Genomic DNA, 11,660 nt, shown 5'->3' on the forward strand with positions numbered 1-11,660 from the left:
CAGAACAACATTTTAGTGCTGGGTTGAAAGAAAATTATGTTCCTAAAGTGTTTAGGCATGCTGCACTTGCTTCTGCTTGAAATTAATTCCACTGGGAAATAAAAGGCCTCAGCTAATGGAATTACGTCAGTATATTTGGAATATGAAAAAGGCAAGCAATTAAAAATAGAATATTAATTAATTAAGCTTACAGCTTCCTCTTAAAGATTTAATGTTTGAAGGAGCACTGTAATAAACTCTAGCAAGATAATAATAATAAAACAAATATAATTTGACAGAGTTGGCTTATTAGATATTATTAATTGAGTATGAGTTGAGAGTTGTGTCTTAGTGTTTGCAGGGAATAGAAATAGCTGGTTCATTAGCTGTCAGTAATACTTTTTAACATCAGTTTATGCCTTTTGTGGCTTTATTTCCTAAAAAATCTTGACAGGAGTTAAAAGAAATTTCTCATATAAGCTTTATGAAACTGCTCAGGAGGAAGACTGGTACAAAGCCTTCTGTGCGTAACGTGTGGCACTTGGACCAGCCAGGCTTTAGTGCTTATTTAGAGACCATACACTTCAGTAGCTGGATTTGGAAGTGAATCCCAGTTCTCACTTTTAAATCCCAGCTCCCAGGTGATGTTCTCAGCCCCCCATCATCGCTAGAGTTTCAGCCTGATGCCTGTAATTGTGTTGAACTGTTTGTCAGTGACTTTTTTCCTTGTGCTGTGTTATGAACTCACAGTGCTGTGTCCATGATAGATGGGAGAGCATGGGGCTGCTGTTTTTTGACCTTGGAGCAGCATTTTTGGATCAGCTGTCACCAAGAACTAGGTGCTCACAGTGCTGGATGCTTGGCCAGCACATTCCTGTCTTCCCTCAGGAGGCACTGGGGCTCCGTGTGCTTGGGAAGGAGGATGGGGGATGGCACGTGGCCACGTGTGCAACAGCTCTCACAGCTTTGTCCCTTCCAGAGAGAGTGCCAGGTGTGTGTGTGGTGGGAGACATTCTCACTCTCAAGTCCTTGTCTTTGTGTTGGGCTGTGTGGATCAGACACTTGTCTGTGTCATGATGTATGGATTGTATGTTGAAGTTGGCAGCTGCTGCCTCTGTTCTCCAAAAAATCATCGAGGTTGGAAGAGACCTTACAGATCATCCAGCCCAACTCTCAACCCAGCACCAAGCATAATCACTCCTAAACCATATTCCCAAGTTCCACATCCAGTTGCCTCTAGGACTTCCAGAAATGACAACTCCATCACTTCCTTGGGCAGCTTATTCCAATGCCTGTCCACTCTTCTGGTGTAATTTTTTCTTTTTTAAATATTTATTATGAACCTCCCCTGGCAAGAGTTCGTGTCAGTTCATTTTGAGCTCATGTGATAATTTAAATGAGACTCCTGCATGTTATATTTTTGATTTAAGGTTTGTTATCCTTGCAATTAGCATTGACAGTTCTGCTACAAAACTGAAAACACGATGTTACAGTCAGACTTCTAAACCCAGACATTTAAGCTCCTAAATGTGCTGAGCTCTTACTGAGCTTCCTTGTTTAATTGTTGGGTGCTAATTTTAAATTCTTTCACATCACATTTTGTTGTAGGTTTTTTGATTTGTTTGTTTTTTTTTTTTTTCTCTATACAGTGCTTGACTTTGCCAGCTAGAAATTTTTTAAAGTATGTGTTAACATAGATATTGAGGTCAGCCCAGGCCAGCAAGGCATACTGAAAGCTGCCTTAGCCTTCATGAAGTCTGACCCCCAGTGGAATAATGTGGAGATTTTGGGACCTACAAAATACTGGTTAGGACTCTCCTCCCTATTCTGAGCATCCTGGCCTGTGAGATGTTACTGTTTTTTACCTGGCACAGAAATTTGAGTGTTATGCCTTGTTCTGCCTTCCTGCTTCCCTTGTCTCAACACCCCCCTCTGTGATTTCAGGGCTGCTGGAGAGCCACTAAAGTCAGTACTTGCCTCTCTCCCCAGTGACTCCTGGTCTTCCCAGTCACCTTCCCCTCTGGTTCCATCATTTTGCAGCTGGAATAGAGGATGGGACTGAGTTTCCTCCTTGCACTGCTCCCTTGATGCTGTCAGTACCCAGCCAAGCACTCTGGCTGCCCTGCCCTCCTGGTAGCCCTGGATGTCAAAGGAAATCTCATGTTTTGTGCTTCAGTGGCTTGAATTTGCCATCTCTGACTCAAGCCAGAGCAAGAAAAGAACACGAAGTAGAGAATGGGTTCTGGTGATGCTGCTGTGTGGGGTGACTTGGTTTTTGTGCCCTTTAGTAAGTGCTTTTACTCTGGTTCCTGGAGATGGGAGCTAGGGAAATTTTTTTTCCCATTTACTTTGGATGAGAAGACAGAACAGACCAATAGGAGGCTGTTTGAAATGTATCCTATCTTATTTTGAAATAGCTAAAGGACTCACATGTCTTATGGCAGGTGGTTTCAATGTGGGCAGAGTCTTTGCTAGTCAGAACAAAATAATCTTGGCCCAGAAGCAGTTAGATTTTTAGAAGCAAGCAATTATCATTTGTATGGGAGTTATTTTCATTCAGACTACAGTAATTGTGTAACTCAGACATGCCAAATTCAACTTATGACAAAAGGATAGTGTTTGTTTCTGCTTCTGACATAGCAGCTGTTGCAAATGTCAGGATCCAGTTTTGTAGGGAAGCTGTTAAAAATGACTGGTTTAGTTTCTTGCAGTGTCAAAGACAATATTTTAGATGTGTCCCTAGGCATTAATATATCTGATGGACACTGATTCAAAACACACACTTGGTATGACTTGTGACCTCCCAGTAGGATTCTCTCTTTCTAAATCAAATCCAACTAAAATGCTGACAAGGAAATGGACCTTCTTGTGGTGGGGGAACTGTTCAGGGACCTCATTTGTTACCTGCTGCCTTCTCAACAGCAAGCCCTGGCTGTGTGCAGGCTCCCAGTTGATAATTTGTCAACCTGTGTGGCAGTACTTCCAAGGTAGTAGGAAATTTCAGAAAGCAGATATATATGGTTTCCTGTACATCCCTCCTGCACATCTTGTGGTGAGGAAAATCTGTGTAAGCATGTGAGATGGAAGAAACGCTGTTAAAATGAAAACAAACCGCCTATTTTATTACCAGGTGAGGTATTAAAGCACTCACAGTGAATCTCTCTGTATTGGTTTCAGGCTAGTATTTCAAAGAAATATAGGAAAGGAAGAATATTTCCAATTAACAAGAGATAAAAAGAATAATCCTGCTTGTGGTCACTCTCTGTGGAATGTATCCCAATAATGAGCAGATACGTTTTTCTTCCTTCAGGAGCATAAACATTTAAAGGAATTACAGAACTTATTGGTGAATCCATATTCTTGAATCTAACAGGGACAAAGCTGAAACACTTCTTTCAGGTGGTCTGGAAAAAAAAAAAACAACACATAAATGGCTTGGAGAAATGCTTCATGCTTTTGGTGCCATGAGGGTTATGGGCAGAGTTCTGAGGCTGTTCTAGACCATCTCAGCCTAGGCAGGATGCAGGAGCATGGCACTGGCAGATGCTCTACAGAGGTAAATGACAGAGCCTCCCCCTTCAAGACCAGGATGTGATCTGCAGGAAGCCAGGGGAGCTGGCCCTGCTGGCACCCTGGGCTGGCTGTGTGAGGTGTGGGCAGAAGTGATTCCTGCCTGGGAGTGCTGCTGAGCCCTGCAACACTGGAGCATCACGTGTGAGCTGGGCTGTCCAGGGAGCAGATGTGTCCTCTTGGGCTCCTTTCCTGCTGTGTTTTATGGTTCTAGGAAGTGATGGAGGTAGTGGGTGAAGCAAAGTGAAATTCAAATGTTCTGCTTGAGAAACGTGGCAAAGACTGAGGTTTCAATTTACACTTTTTCTGAGTTTTCAGTAAACAGACAAATCTAGTAACTGTAGAAACTTGGCTTCAGCTGTGAACAGACACTTTTGTTTGCTTTCTGCTTTAAACAACATACTTCCTCATGGAGGATGTTACTCAGCTCAGATTTCCATAATTACTCATGGAGCATCCTGTACCTAGTCCCTGCCATGGTGTGAGTCCCCACACTGATTATTTTCCTGCCAACGCCAGACTGATCAATGAGGACCCAAGGAAAACAAGTTAGACTTTAATGGGAATGCTTTGCAGGGGGTGTTGTAATGATGTTTGGATGAAAATGCTTTAAAACTGCAGGTGCTGGTCACAAACTGTCCTTGCTGGTGTTTGATGGCTGTTCTCCTGCAGAATTCAGTTACTGCAGCCCTCCAGGATTTGAGGATTTGAAGGGTGGCTGTGTTGCTTTAAGATTTCTTAAGTTTTGAGATTTTCAAAACTGACCATGATATCCTTGCTGAATTTTGAGGTAGTAACAGCCATGAGGTGGAATGTTGGCAGGTTGCTCTAAAGAGAGGGATTAATAAAGAGCAACTTGTGCTGGGCAGTTGAAGGGGGAGGTCTGGAGCTGTGTCTGTGTTAACCACAGGGTGGCAAAGGCAGTGCAGATCTGCAGGTCTGAAAATGCTGTGAAGGTTCTGAGCATCAGGGAAGAGGGCAAAAGTGTGTCTGTGTGCTGTCAGATGACCATGCTTAGTCTTTCTTTTCTAGTAGTATATTAACTCCTTAAAAATCCCTTCTGATGAAGGAGGGGTCTCATGATAATGAAATAAACACTTTGTAGTTCTGTTCTTGTGTCCCTTTCTTCCTCAGCTGACAAACATCTCAAATCAATTTTGCAGCAGAATTTTTAACCCAGATGGAACCCCCTCATCCACTGTGTGGCTGTGGCATCTGATGGGTGGTGTCTGATCCGTGGGACGGGTGGGTTCATCTACTTCCATCACAGGGAGTGTGCTGGGACCCAACCAGAAAGAGGTGAGGTGGTGGCAAGTTGAATTTCTCTAATTCTACATAATTCATTCAGTTTGGAAAGGAGACAAGGCTTAGTGAGATGTACTTCATTATTAGAAATCTGGAGTAATTGTAGCAAAATTGGCAGGTAGCCATGGGTTGTCAAGAAAAAGGACTCTGGATTTGTTGAGATACCTGTCTGGCTGTGGCTGGATTTGGGAGCAGAGACCAAAAGGGGCCATCAGTGGGCAGTTTTATCTGTGACTGCCTAATGTGTTTAATGCTAATATTGAAGACCATTTCCCAGCTCAGACTGATTTTTGGCATGTTTGGAGTAGTTGGTGGCATGATGGATCTAATGGCCATTATACAAGCCAGTCTTACAAAGTAAGGTAAAGAATGAGAACAAAACCAAGGCATCTCCTTAGTCACTGCTATTCATACAAGCTCAGACAGCTGCTGCAGATGTGTCTCTGTTTCCTTTGCTTCCCATTTGCTCTATCACTCCTTCTGTTCCTCTTTCTGCATCTTCTGCTTTCCCTTCAGCGAGCCCCCCCTTCCTTCTGCAGCAGTGGGGGCTGAAGCAATGGTACCATTTGGTCAGGCAGATTTGGTGGTTTGGCAGCAGCAAATGCCCAGGCTCTAGGAAGGAGTCTGGAGTGAAAGGCTCAGTAAGTGATTGGGGGAATTTTTACTGCATGTGACCCTTTTTGTTCAGATGTTTGATGGTTACTGGAAACTCTGTTTACCCCATAAAGAGAAAGTGTTGATTATGCAGGAAAATAGAGAACAGTCTGCTGGATGGTAGGACTGCGTGGGCAGAGCCAGACAGTTCCTATTAGCAGACCAAGGCAGGATCAGATGCCTTAAGATTTTGCTGAAGAGGATTTAAGAAATGGTTAATGAGTCAAAGGGAAAATAATGCTGACAAAGCATTCACTCGGTGGTGGAATGAACCCAGAAGCCCTGCAGAATGGGTCTTTGCTTGTCTCCTTATTTGCAGATCCCAGATATTAATAATTTTAGCCAATGTTTTCTGGGCTATCATGGGAAGCTCATGGAGGAGATATTCTTGCAACATTTGTGTGTAATGTAAGGGATGAGTTTAAGATAAGGCAGAAGAGAAAACAGCAGGAAGAGAAGGCTGGCTTGTTAGCAGCTGCTCTGCAAGGCAGGAATTTCACAGGACAAAGGGGCAGTAATGGAAATAAGGGAAATGGAAATTTAAATTGGAGAAGTCCAAAGGACTACTGCAATAAAACCAAGACACTGGAAAGAGAATGTCCTGTGATCCTGAGGCAGGAACGATGAGAGCAACAAAGTGAAAATCAAATCAATCAGGAGCCGAATGAAAGCAATGAACGATGATCAGACCAGACCCCCAAGCCCCAGCAGTGGAAGGAGATACAAAAGTAATCACCTTGGGGGGCTTCAGTGAACCAATTATAGATTAAAAAATTGGAGATGGAACTTAAGGCATGTCTGATAGATACCAGCACAGTTTATGGGACATTAACAACCTCCCACGAAGGATCAACAATTAAGGGTAAAGCGAGTGTTGTATGAATAGGAGGTAAAGCTGCCTTTGTACCCAGGACATGATGGCACAGATACACCCACAGTCTGATAATCATTCTTTTTCTGCTGTTGGAATCAGCACCAGCAAACTTGGTGGGGAGGTATTTGTTACACCATTTTGGGCACGGTTGCAGTGCTCACCACGAGGAATTTGTGTTCACATTGTGGGTAATGTGCCAAAACGTGGTGGTAATGTGACTGAAGGGGGAAAGAAATACCCCAGGAACTCAGAGGTGTCCCATGGGTTATTAGGGTCAGCTAATCCAGTACAGCTCAAAATGCAGGGAGGCAAGCCTCCCTCCTTAAAATAGCACCTGTTATCTTGGGAAGCAAGGGAAGGCATAAGACAAATAATTGAGGATTTTCTACCTTGTGAGTCTCCCTGGAATACTCCTGTCTTGCTGGTTAAAAAAAACTAAATTAAGCTCAGATGGAAGATCAGTTTATAGATTTGTCCAGGACTCTAGTTCCTGATACCTCATCAACTATAAACATGATACTGGCTAATGCAAAATGTTTTGCAGTAATTGATTTGTGCCCAGCTTCAGGATAATGGTGCATCCAGAATCTCAGTCTAATTTTGTCTTCACCTGGAAAGGAAAACAGTAAAAGTAGGCTGGATTTCCTCAAGGGTTTTGCAGGATTGTCAACTTTATTTTTAAAAATCTTAGGTAGAATTAGAGGTGAGTTAACCAATAACTTTGTATTAATACAGAGTGTGGATGATGTGCTAAGGGCAAGTACAAATAGGGAAAATTGGAATACACATGTAATGTCAGTTGCTTTGACAGCTGAAAGCTATCAAGTCTCCCCAACCAAATTACAATTCTGTAAAGAAAAGGGAGGGTATTTGGGAGATTGATTTTTGTCAGGAGAGGGCAGAGAGGTACCACATGACTGAACAAAACCTCTCCAAGATATGTCTAAGCTTACAACTTAGGAATAGAGAAAAGTTGTATTCTCTGTCCCATCCTCAGTCATTAGAGAAAGTAGAATTAATTGAAGCATTAAAGACAACAAATATTTGTGCAGAGACTTTAATGACCACATGCTGTACCTGTATTCCTGTTGCTTTAATGCCCATGAGGTGTAAAGGCCAAATAAATTGAGACTGGCCCAGCACAAGTGTTCTGTGGCTGGAATATTCATAATCTGAACACAATCTTGGCTGCAAAAACATTCCAGTTTGTTGCCTTTTTTTTATGACCTGTATTACTGGAGAGACCCTGAGACCCAAATGTTTGATAAATACACACAGATGGCAGTCTCTAATGAGATAAAAAGAAATATTTTTTTTTTCTCTAAGGAGGGTTCTAGAGGAAAGAACCAGGGGTGTCAGCTGGATCTGTGGGTCCAGGGCTTGCTCTCAGAGCATGCTCAGACATTCATTTCATAGGGTAAGTGCCTCCATGCTTGCACTTTCAGAAAATCTTACTCATTTCATAATATCCAGGCATGCAAAAATTTAATCTACTCTTAAAAGGCCTCAATGTTTTGCTGTTTTGGCCCCAGCCAGACTACCTTGTTAAAGAGAGTCATGACCAAGGACTTTTCAATCTGCCTTTTAAGTCCTACTTGGCATGCTGAAGCTGTGTTTCCAGTTTTGATCCTATAAAACACTATTTTTCAGCCTCTTTCAGTTTGTGGCTCTCCTAAATTTTTTTTTCAATGCTGTTCTGGTGCCTTTACAATGAATTTCAGTCTGCTGTCAAGACAGCCATTATCCCAAATGTCTGCATTTTCTAAGCACTTCTAGTAAGTAATGCAAAGTTAAATGACCCGGGGGTTTTGGTTGTTTTTTTTTAATCAAAGAATATTCTTTGCTGCTTAAAGAAAAATTTTAAAGCTCTTGAATGCTTTAGTTTGCTGCGGGTATCAGTGGCTGCAGTTTCTTGTATATGGTAGCAAAGCCTCAGGAAAAAGCACAAAGTGTGTTTTTGGCTGCTTTTTCAAGTCTTCTGACTGTCACTTCAGGTTATTCATGTGCTAGAGTGTGACAGATAGGGAATCCCTGTCACAACCACCTGCAATCTTGTGGTTGTAAAGCTGTTCTGCTGGCTTTTGTCCCCATTCTGCACTGTATTTGAAGATTTTTTTTTTAAATGAGCCTGGCATTAACCTTCTCCTAACCACAGCAGATGTAACGCTCAGACTGTTCAGTGAATCCTGCAGAGAATTTTAACCTGTGAAATCTCTTTGCTTTTGTAAATAATGCTTATATTATTACTTTGAAGGTGGCAACATCAGTGAAATTTCCCAAGTTCATCTTCCAAGCTGGGGTTTAGCAAAGTCTGCTTTCCCCTCAAAATGAGGCAAGACAAAGCAAGGAGGAAGAGGAACGTGCTCCTGCAGTTAAGTGCTGCTCATGTAGTGACAGGATTGAACCCATATGTCTGAATAGCTCTGCAATAATAAACTATTTGGTTTGGGGCTTTTTCTTTTTTTTTTTTTTTTCAAGCAAATGCAGAGCATTTCACCCAGCACACAGCTAAATATAAGTTGTGTCATTTCTAGCAGTTTTTCCATATATGGGCTCTTCTTTTTCACTTGTCACCGTGGGGCAGGCTGGGAGAGCCATGTCAGAGGAGCTGTATGTGTTTGTAGGATGCTGGACATTCCTTCCACCTCTTAGCAAGAGAAGGATGAAAATATCCATGGGTGCTCTGAAGAAGAGAGTGCATTCCTATTGGCCCTGACTCTTGCAAGTGCTAGACTGTGCCTTCCCCAGAGGTACTACAGGATGGAGAAAACCACATGTACCTTGTCTATAATTAGGTCTGGAGCCTTTCTGATCTCAGCATGTTTCTGCAATGTCCCTTTTCTTAATTTGTGGGTTTCTTAAAAAGTCCCTGTCATGGAGATATCATCTGTAGTTGAGGCTCTGACATTAGCATTTGCTTTTAGTTTTGCTTGCTATTTCTATTGCTATGATCAAGAAAGGTCTTGAAGATAAGCACAGCTCTCTGGCTAGTTTAATGTACCAAAGGAAGAATTCACACGAATATGAATATTTATCAGTCTCTGGGGTCCTGCTGCCCCACCCAGAAGCATTTCTCAGGTGTGTGCCCTGTTCCTGCCTTGGATGGATGGACAGAAGGGCCACTGCAGCTGTGCACTGCTGGAGCCGCAGGCCTGTTTTCTGTTTGCATCTGTTGAGTTTCTGGATTTAGCTCTGCTGGCTACCTCTGAGTGAATCTGGGCCTGTGTGTTTCCCCAGTGGGCACTGACACACATTAATGACAGTAAAAATGGGTGTGCTGCCTCTGCTTACCAGCCTGTGCAAAGGGAGATGTGCAGGGTTGATAGGTACAGATTTCTCCATAATATTTCACGGGTCATTTCCTGCTTTACTTGCTAGCTCAGGTTTTCCCATCTCCCATGCTCCATCAAGGCCTTATGCCACCTATGGAATGAATCTCCATTCCCCTTTGATGAAGCCTTCAGTGTGAAGGAGCAAAATGACCCTGTGAGCTTGCAGCTCACCAAGTAAAAAAGGTTTTAGTTCACCTTCTAACTACAAATTCTTGGGTTTTTTATTTGGTCCACCTTCCCTCCCCCCTTTTTCTACTTGTGATTTCTGTTAAGCCTTACAAGGTGTTTTTTGTGTGCAGTAATCACACCAAACTCTGTGTCTTTTATATAAAAAGGGGAACTGAATTCTCTGCCTAGCCAAGGGTGCTGCGAGAGCACTCATTAGCCAATGCTAGAAATTAATGCCAGATCTCATCTAACAGTTTCATTTTGACTGAAATTTGAGAGTGTTGCTCTTAAAAGAGGCTGCTGATCGATGACAACAGAGACTGTGTGTGTGCTGTCATCTTTATCCCGGCTGAGATTCCTTTTGGGTCTTTTTTTAGCTAGTGAGGATGTGAGGGACAGAAGAAGCCTAATGGAACTTCATATACTGTGTGATGTATGGGGCACTTGCAGCCAGGAATATTGAACTCATAAATGTGCTCATTTGCCCTGGAGTCACCGAGAGGGAGACAAAATGCGGGACACCGCAATGTCACAGCCGTGCAGAGTCACTTCTGGGACAACAGAGCGGCAGCAGAAGGGCCGTATTTTTATTGGATTTCACTGCAAATGGGCTCTGCTCCTGTTGGCTGGAAGAGAAGGTGAACTTTTGCTGGATTAGCCTTTGTGCAGACCCCTTTTGCACCTTGTTTTGCTGAGATTCTGAGATTTCGGGGTGCTGCTCGGAAATGACCCTGCGCGTGCTGTCTGTTCTGTCTCGTGTCTCCACCACAGCACTGCAACCCTAAGCTCTACCAGCTTGCCCTTCAAGCATGAAGGTGAAATGAGGATGAATGTGCACATCCGAGGCAGATGGTTAGCCCCAGTCTTGCAGTGGTATTTGAGAGAGATTTTCTTCATGTTATTTCAGCAGCACAGAAGGAAATGAAAGTGTTTCTTACTGTAAATACTTTTTTCTCTCTCCCTTCCTCTGCGCTGCTGTGTCTGAAGACTCACTTCACTGCTTTTCTCAGAGAAGTCTATTTCTGTCTCATCTTAGATCAATTTAGGCCTGTCCTATGCACATATGATAAAGACAGCATATTGCTGTGATAGCCTTGAACCAAATTTGTAAGTTTGGGACACTGGGAGCAGGAGGTGAGGTGCAATTATCATTGGTAAGAAGTCAGAGTGACCAAACCATTGGCTGAAATGTGGAATTTTTCAAGCACAGCCAGATTGTTTGAAAAATAGTGCAGACCACAATGCAAGGGTTTTACCCACTTCTCAGAAATGTATGTGTACACGTGAACCCACTGCATGGAGCTCCCTTAGGGGGCTGTGTCTATATCTGTGACAAGAGAAACAAAAATATAAGGTTCCCAGCTGCATCCTGAACTCAGCTGTTGTAGTTACTCCGCAGCACATCTGCTAAGCATCTGAAAGCATCCAGATGTTGGCTCTAATGCTATACCAGTGTACTTCCTCCAGTGAATGAGACAGTTCCTGCTGTCCCTGTGTTGTTTGTGTAACCCATCGTGGCACTCGGTGCAAAGCCCAGTGTGCTTTAAGCCATCTCAAAAAGTGCCAAGTGTCTGGCCCTGCCTGGCTCTGCAGATAACTAGTTCACAGAGTTTCTTCAGGATTGGCTTTTCAGTCTCATCCCTGAGATCTGCGCTCCAAACAGAGCTAGGATGGCTTCTGGGCCACGTTCAGTTTAGTTTTGCAATGCAACTTAATTTCCCATAAGCTTTGCTCTTTGCCTGGGGTGGCTGTATGGAGCCTTTCCTGCATGGCAGGTA

The sequence above is a fragment of the Haemorhous mexicanus genome, chromosome 2 (assembly GCF_027477595.1).
Source record: "Haemorhous mexicanus isolate bHaeMex1 chromosome 2, bHaeMex1.pri, whole genome shotgun sequence".
NCBI lineage: Eukaryota > Metazoa > Chordata > Aves > Passeriformes > Fringillidae > Haemorhous > Haemorhous mexicanus.